The sequence below is a fragment of the Camellia sinensis genome, chromosome 1 (assembly GCF_055761805.1).
Source record: "Camellia sinensis isolate YWXY chromosome 1, ASM5576180v1, whole genome shotgun sequence".
NCBI lineage: Eukaryota > Viridiplantae > Streptophyta > Magnoliopsida > Ericales > Theaceae > Camellia > Camellia sinensis.
In genome coordinates, this window is record NC_138961.1 from 155,235,325 (window position 1) to 155,244,694 (window position 9,370).

The following is a 9,370-nucleotide window of genomic DNA, read 5'->3' on the forward strand; positions in this document are numbered from 1 at the left end:
ATGGTGCAATTATAATAAGTGTGCGTGCGTGTGATATATGTCTTCCAACCCCAGGTCTTTCTCCCTTTTATTTACCAGCTTATGATGGTTAGATTAGGGCATGTTTCAATTAGCATACAGTATGATAGCATGTTTGCATTCATTCATCTATCTAGCATGCACCAGGCTCGGCGCATCATACTAACTGCATTTGTATTTTAATTTCGAGTTGAATACTTGTTAGTTGTAGCACTTCACATGCCATCTTTAGAATAGCCGAGCCTATCTTAGTTGCATTTTGCATGTGTTGCATTAGGCATTTCTGTATAGTTAGGATCATGCATGGATTTCTAACATAGCTTCTGTTTTGGCTTGGAGTACTCGGTAAGTGTTTATGCTTTAGCATCCTTGCATGTGTGTGAGTGACTGCCATGACAGCATGCTTACCATGAGGCTATGTGCTTATGTGATATAACTGCCTGAATGCCTGTGGGTGAAGGTTGGGTTATTTGAATTGGAACAATTCATTAATTGTGAGTTTTAAGCCCACTTGAGAGTGGCAAAATCATTTTTTCTAAGCCCACCCGAGGGTGGCAAATCCACGTCTTAGCCTACTTGCGGGTAGCACCATCAAACCATTTTCAAATAAATAAACATGAAATGTTTTGTTCCAATTCAGGAGACCCAGTCTATACTTGTATGTTGTGCGCATCATGTAGTAAATCTAGGCTAATAATCGGAATAAGAACGCATAATGTTTTCAAAGCTAGATATCATGGTTAGTAGAGACCGATCTTTGATCGGGCGAGCGGGGGTGCTCACGAAGTGACCTTCCCCAATCGTACCCAAGTTCCCGAGCCGAGGCAACTTTGGTGATGACGGACACGTGGCCTTAGGCAATGAGTCAGGGTTTCCTAAATTTCTCAAAATAAATATTTAGGTGGTGACTCTGTATTTGGCAAAGCAGCCCATGTTTGGCACTTCTTTCTAAAAAATTTGTTTTCCAAAACGATTTGCCGGATTTGGACTCTTTGATGACTCATCGGTCTTGCATTGCACTCTAAGAGATTAGATACAGGACCGTGACACTAATCGAGTACGAACTGTAGCGAGGCCTGAGGGCGCGTCTACACCCGATCACAAAATATCATTGCCATTACAGTTAATGTAAACACACCAAACCAAACACATTAGGGGCCAAAAAGCTGCCAGATTCCAACCCACGAATTGCAAATAACTTTAACAAACTTACGAATGCAATAGGTGTGCAATTGACAAAACCCACCCTACCATTGACGTCCAACAACACTGCCACACAACATCTATAATTACGAGATATTAACAAAATATCACGCACACCAAACTACTTTCAAAGATAAATCGGAACAACACAAGGAAAATCAAGGCTTCATATAGACAAACTATCAAATTACCTAATGCCATTTGTTATCGACATAATCACCAGCGGCGGCAAATGGAGGTTGTTTGCTTGGCGCATGAACACAAAACGTCATAACAGCCTCTTCAACTCACCGACGTAAATGCATTGCCAGAAAGAGGGGTTGCGTAATTTCTAGGGTTTGGGAGGAAAAGAAATTGTTAATTTAGGCTACCACTCCACAAAGATTCAACCTTGCCTATTACAGATGGAGCACAAACATAACCAACATTATCCCATTAACATCGCAAAAACCAGAAATTTCCATCTACGTCTCTTCCTTTCTGATCGGTTTGGAGGGAAATCAAAAATCTGTACAGTAAGGTTTTGAGTAGTCAAAAATTCCACATCAAGCAAAACTCACGTTTACCCTTACTATATGGTGCTCTGTGTAAGAAGGCATGGATTGATTCATTAGATAAAAGTTAAGACTAAAAAAATCAAAAGATAAAAATTAAGGTGCTGTTTGGTAACACTTACGTTTTCAGTTTTCTGTTTATATTTACAAAAATTTTAAAAACTCAAATAAAAACTTGTTTGGTAAAATTTTTGATTTATAAATCAGTGATCTCAGTTTATAAATTTGGCCAAATAATGAAAACACAAAAAATGTGTTTTCATTTTGAGTTTTCAGTTTTTTTTTTTTTTTACCACCCAACACTAGCCACCACCCACCTCCCACTACCACCTGCCACCACCACTCACCACCTACCTCCCACCACTACCCACCACCCGCCACCACTACCCACTACCCACCCACCAGACACCACTCACCTGCCACCCACTAGCCACCACCACCCACCCCTCGCCGCCACCACCACTCGCCACCCACCTGCCATCCACCCGCCACCACCCACTATCATCCACCGCCCGCCACCACCACCTGCCATCTACTTGCCACCACCACTCACCACCCACCTGCCATCACCATCCACCACCAGCCACCCACCACCACTAGCCACCTACCACTAACCCGCCACCACCACCCACTACCCACCACCACCCACCTGCCACCACCACCACCACCACCACCACCACCCATTCGCTACCACCTACCACCCGCCATCGTCACCCACCCACCCACTACCACCACCACCACCACCACCACCACCATCATCACCCCCCACCCACCTGCCACCACCACCCACCACCACCCACTCGCTACCATCTACCACTCGCCACCGTCACTCACCCACCCACCACCACCACCACTCGCCATCTACCCGCCACCACCCACCACCACCTGCCATCCGCCATCCGTCACCCACCTGCCACCACCACTACCACCCACTCGCTACCACCCAGCACCATCACCCACCCACCCACCAACCACCACCACCACCACCACCACCCGCCACCTACCTGCCACCACCCGCCATCCGCCACCCACCTGCCACCACCACCACCACCCGCCACCACCACCACCCACTCGCCACCACCCACCACCCGCCACCGTCACCTACCCACCTACCATCACCACCCACCACCCACCCGCCACCACCCACCACCCATCACCAGCCACCCACCTGCCACCACCACCACCCCCCACCTGCCACCACCACCACCACCACCCACTCGCTACCACCCACTCGCTACCACCCACCACCCGCCACCGTCACCCACCCAACCGCCACCACCACCTACCCTCCACCACCACCCGCCACCACCACCCACCCTCCACCACCCACCACCACCCGCCATCCGCCACCCACTACCACCCACTCGCTACCACCCGCCACCGTCACCCACCCACCACCACCACCCACCCGCCATCACCAGCTACCCACCACCCACCGTCACCACTTGCCACCACCATCTTCCGCCGCCACTTGCCACCATTTACCATTTCTCACTCTTTTTTATATTTTTAAATTTTTTTAAACATTTTGTTAATTACCAAACGCGTTTATAGTTTATGTTTTTCTAAAAATAAACAAAAACCAATTTATAAAATTTTTATAAATATAAACTGAAAACGTAAACGTTACCAAACACACCCTAAAGATTTATTAATGTTATCTCCATTTATTTTTTTTGGGTCTATTCCACTTGACTATAATTCCACCTATATGCCTCTAGCAAATCACTGATTATAGTCACATGATATTGCATTAGAATGGGAACATCACAAACCTACAATCTAATCAGATTCAACACGTAGCGTAGGCCCTGCTGTGGGCAACCCTAGCATGAAAAATTAAATACTGGTGGTGGGGCAAATTTACACTGTGTTTTTATTTGATATTTATATTAGTTAAAGTTGTGAGATTTATTAATTTTTATTATGATTTGGAGGATAATTTGACAAATATTTAGTGATAAATAATTTCAGGCAATATTCTAAAATCACCACATCACTCACCCAGCAAAGTCAGATGCTTAATCTAAGGGTGTAAATTTGGCTGAAATCAAAGGTTTTAATGAAGTGCACATGAATTTGAAAATAATAAATACAATAATAAAATGATAAATGTAATAAGAAAATGAAAAGATTTCTTACCTTCAACATTTTTTTGGAGGATTTAAAATGATCATCAAAAGTGTGTGGAAAGAGAATTAGTGGTATTTATAATGATTATGAGTGAATGGTGTAATTATAACTTCAAATATGTGAATTGAAACAATTAATTGATAATCAAGTTAATAAGTATATGTATTGAGAAAAAATATATCCTAAACTAATAAGGTATGTAGAAATAAAATTTCTTCTTCACGCAGCACATGATGTGCGATGACTTTACAATGCTTAGTGCATTTTGGTATGAGAAAAGTTAGGGATCATGAACAAATTTTCATGAAAATGATCATGAAATAGTTATGATTCTTGAATTACCTTGATTAGTGTATGGTGCTTTATTCTAAGTATAATTCAAGAGTCACAAAACTTTTATGATTATTTTCATGAAATATTTTTCATGGTACCTACCATTACTGTTTTGATATAAACATTACTGTTTGTCAAAACTAGGGGGCGTCCATGGACTCGACTCATCCATCCCTTTTTCAAAAGGATACGGCCTTCGATTTTCTCTGGAAAGTATCAAAAAACCGAATAATCGTATTACAAGCGGCACTCTCTAAGTCAGGCGCCCAACGAAAACTAACTGGCCCCACTTCAGTCTCCAACTCAGGCGAGGCTCTCGTGACGCCCACGAAAACCGATCTCAACCGTCCACCGCCTTTCCTTTTCATCAACCGGTCCAGGTCAAAATCCTCGTGCAAAAACAACCTCTTCCTCTTCGGTATAAATACCACCAACTTTCTTAATTATTTATCATCAGTGAGAGAGAAAAAAACCCCTCAGTAAACAGTCGAGAGAAATTGTTTTTGCGATTTAACTAACAATGGTGACGATCAAAGCCGTTAAAGCTCGCCAGATCTTCGGCAGCCGTGGAAATCCAACCGTCGTAGTAAGCCTGATTTGATTCTATCGACGTCTTCTTCTTTTTTTCCTTTTTTTTTTCCTTTTTTTTTTTTAAATACTGAACAAAACTGTTAATTTTTATTACGTATTAGTGAGAGCCCGTTAGTGTTTCGTTTGATTTCTGAGAATGCGGGGTAAAAAAAAAAAAAAAAAAAAAAAACAGAAAAAATAGTATCAGAGTGCACAACGAAATGGCTTTGACGGAATCAAATGTTTTTTTTTGGCGAAGTTAACGTGGATTTTTCCTGGAAAAACCAAAGACTTGCTGATATTTTTTTGGACACAACGTTTATTTATTTATTTATTTATTTATTTTCACCAAATTTAAAAGTAAAAATTGACTAAAAGGTTCAGCGGATAACCATATCGAGTGTTCCAATAAAAAATTTCTATTTTTCGTCAAATCACCGACTGGGAGGATGTTTCACCGATTGACCAGTTAGTGTAAGCTTACAGGAAGCAAGGAAGAGGTTGTCCATGGGACAATTGGCCAGTCGTCCAGTATATGGTCCCAATGATTATCTATAGCAATTCGATGAAGAATTTTAAGCATTTTCAATTTGATGAAAAGGTTAACAAATCCTCAATTTCATATTTGTTTTATGTTAACGATGGAGCGCCAAAACTAACCTTCTTTTATCAAATTTAAATTTAATTAAAGAAAAGAGTAAACATCGGAGACGCGCGTAAATGAGGTGATAGCATCTGAATGTGGGGATGAATTTCAGGCTGAAAACTACATTAAAATTGAGTTTGGTTGGTAAATTTGAATAGAGATTTGAAAGGATAACAAAAAAAATAAAAATAATTTAGTTTAGTTTATATTTTATTTATAGTATGCTTACTTTTTTTTATTTTTTTATGAATTTTTATCTAAATTTATTATTCAAACGTAATTTAAAATTTACATGGAAAAAAAATAATGCTCTTTTGATTAAAATATGAGATAAAAAAATTTAAATATTTGATAACTATTTTCAATTTTTTTACAAAAAAAAAAGAAAAAGAAAAAGAAAAAACATGAAACAAACTAGAGAAAATAAAAAGAAATCTTTAAATTTTTTTTTTTGTTCGTGTTGTCTTTTGTTTTTTTGATTAGTGAGTTTTTGATTATTATTATATTACTACTTCCCAAACATAACCTCAATGAAAATGCCAACCAACATATAACCGGTTGAACTTAAGCTATCATTGGAACAATTTAAAGTTTTAAAAACAAAAGTTTGAGGGACCAAATTATTTTTAAGGAATGAAATTTTTTAATTTGGGTAAATCATACTTTGTATTTTTATACTTTATAACAAATTTGACTTTGGTCCTCATACGTAAAATTGTGATAGCCAACTCCCTGTATTTCTGGTCAAGTATCAATATTCTCTTTTTATTACTCCATTATTTAAGTTTTAACAGAATCTAATTATATGACAAACATGTAACAACAAAATGATGACGAGAGAAAAATTATCCCTACTTTTCACAAATATACATTTTGTCTTACATAATAAATATGTAAGAGTTATATTAAAAAATAAAAACTCAATTTAATTCGTTACAAAGTCCAAACATAGAGTTTATTTATTTATTTTTATATTTTTTGGTTTTGGTAATTTCCCTCACAAGTTATATATATATAAATTGTTCAGTGAAATTGGTTGTGGGCTGATATGAGAAGGTATACTATTTCAGATCAAAATATTATTTAGAGGGCTACTAATGTCCTTACATTTTACTTTGGACTCCCATTTATTTTATTAAAATTTTGTCATAATATCAAATTTCAATTTTGTTCTCATCCTATCCTTCCAAGTTTAACCCTAATCTAATCTCACCACCACTTCCACTCTTGCCGACAGCCTTCAGCAACTAACCCACCTCCTTTATTTTCCCCCTCCAGTGAGCTTCTCGCCACCACCTATTGTTCACAGAACTATCAATGGCAACGAAAGTTACGGTTTCGTCGGCGGCGACAGTGGAGAAGGATTGACTAATTCGTGAACTCTTTTTCGCGATCTTCATCCTCATCCTCCGGAACATACATTCTTTTCTCTCTCTTGTACGCGACTCTCTCTCTTCTCTCTCTCCTCCCCTCCCCCCGCGTTGATTTCTTTCACTACCTCATAAATTGGTCGATTTCTCTTCATTCGATTACACAAAGTCAAACTTGTTGAATATGTTCGATACTCCACAACCGAACATATGCCTTTTGTTCGGCTACATAGTGCTGAACATCAAACTTTTACTAGTTTTCCAAACAGTGGTGAGAATCGTCGTGAAGATGAAAAGAGTTGCTTTCTGAACTGGTTATCTATTCCTCATCTTCAGCAACATCAATGTGATTCTCTACAATGCCCTTCGAACTTGGGCTCATTATACTTCCAACGTCATTACATTCCTTAAAGCATAGTTCGCATCTGTTTGATACTCCAAGAAAACAGACGGTTACTTTGCTTTTGCTGTTGCTGCTACTGCCTGAGCAGGTTCATTGGATAAGGAGGGTTGCAGGAATGGGAGGGGACCGCCAAAGGAGGAAAGAAGGAGTTGCATGTGAAAGGTATAGAAGTGGGGTTCAAATCGTATATTTGAGATTGTGGTAGGAGTCTAAAGAAAAATAAAGAGGGAAGCAATTTTGGTGATGAGGAGCCAAAAACGTATGGGGATCCAATAGATAGGGACCTTTGACAACCCTCATGAGAAAAATGACTAATCTATCACACAAACAAATTTGAGAAAAATGATTTACAAAATAAAAAAATAATGTATATACAAAAAGTACATTTAAATTGCTGTGTCAATAATATTTTTAAATTATAAAGATAATGGTAGGTATTTTGATCGAAAATAAAGATATCACAAAAAAGTCATATCATTTTATATGAAAATTTTACACATCACTTTTATTTGTATATTATTACTCCAAATTTAATGATCATAAAATAAATAAATAAATAAATAAATAAAAAAGAAGAAGAAGAAGAAGAAGAAGAAGAAGAAGAAGAAGCAATTAAACAAAGAAACTTAAAAGGAGAACCTAAAAGGATAGGCGTTTTAGCTCCAAACATAACAAATTAAAAAATTAAAACTATTCTAAAAGTGGATAGTAAAAGTCTTCTTGTCATATTTCAGTTAGGACTAATAGCATAACGTATGTTTAATTTCTAGATGAAAATGCATCCACATTTGAGCTCCAGATATTAAGGGTAATTTACAGTGTATGAATGAATGTTTCATGGGTTGAGAAAGCTTGCAGGAGTGAGGTTAAGAAGAGCCCAAACTGGATGTGAAAGAAATCCTCCCTGGGAATGTAGAAGCGAAAAACTTAGCCAAATTTGTATGAAACATTTAAATAGAATACAAAATTTTCTAATAATGGCGATATAGTTTGCCTAAACTTCCAACATGGTATTAGGGTGGGTAGCATTCATATACTAGGAACAAAAGAAAAAGAGAGCAACAACTATACAAGAATCAAGTTTGTCTTGGGACAAAAAAGGTAAATGATCCAATAAAATAAAATAAAAATGATGAATCGTTTTTGATTGATCACGATGCACATATCTTCAAGCTTGCAATTTATGGTGTAATGATAAGTCCAAACAGTTGCAAGTTAAGCAAAATTCTAGAGAGGAAAATGAACTATAGCAATGACGATACTAAAGAAGGCAATACAAAAAGAAGAGTTTGGAAACATGTTGAAGTTGTGAAATCTCCAAATCAGGTATTAACAAAACAAAAATAAAGAACTTCGTGAGAAGCAATTTTTAGAAACTTTTTCCAAATTTTGTACAGATGTTAGTGAAAATGGAAAAGCATGAAATTGCAATTTTTGTAAATATTGGCAAGAAACAAGATGCAATTGATAAGAAAGAATGATTCCTCACTTACCCAAAAATAAAATTAAAAAATGAAAAAGAAGAATGGCCTCTCTAGAAAATGGTGGGCAAGCATATATGTATAATAGCAAGAGTGATGAAAATCTGAAAACTTCAAATACTCACTTTGATGTGGAGACTTTCAGTTTTTATGCAGGTTGGGTGGCATATAGCATATTTTTTTATCCACAAGATCAAGTAAAAAGAAATTAAGAAGCAAAATAAATAAATGAAGATCAACCACAAGCTCATGTGAAGAAGAAATTCAAATGCAAGAAAACAAATTGAAGCCAAGCATATCCATAGAAATAGCCAAAAAGATTGTTGCTCTCAAAAGCGCACTAGAAATTAACAAGATTTCATGTTCAAGACAAAAAAACATTTAACCTATGTCTTTACAGAGTTTAAGAAATTTTGACATCTTTAGAAATAAAAATTTCACATTAACTGATAGGGGTGTTGGAAAAAGTGATTTCAAAATATTTCGCTAAAAAAAAAAAGGATGCAGAAATGTATTAGAGTGAAGGTCTTTTGGAGTACAAAAGTGAGTCTAGAGTTAATTTAATGTATGAAAAGAAAATTGAAAACCCCCTACAAGTGAGAAAATGAAAAGCCCCTAGTAATAAGATGTGAAAGAAGTCCTCAAATATGGTAGAAGTG

General features: G+C 37.5%; 1 long non-coding RNA gene across 2 annotated transcripts; it reads left to right on the plus strand.

Moving 5' to 3' along the window:
• Positions 1-4,690: 4,690 nt before the first annotated feature.
• LOC145798742 (uncharacterized) lies at positions 4,691-9,156 on the plus strand. Of its 2 annotated transcripts, XR_014340239.1 has the most exons (3): positions 4,704-4,827; positions 6,736-7,392; positions 8,868-9,156. It is a non-coding gene; the product is annotated as an uncharacterized LOC145798742 (long non-coding RNA). The 2 variants fall into 2 exon arrangements; XR_014340238.1 differs by lacking the exon at positions 8,868-9,156 and having other exon boundaries at positions 4,691-4,827; positions 6,736-7,472.
• The last annotated feature ends 214 nt before the right edge of the window (positions 9,157-9,370 follow it).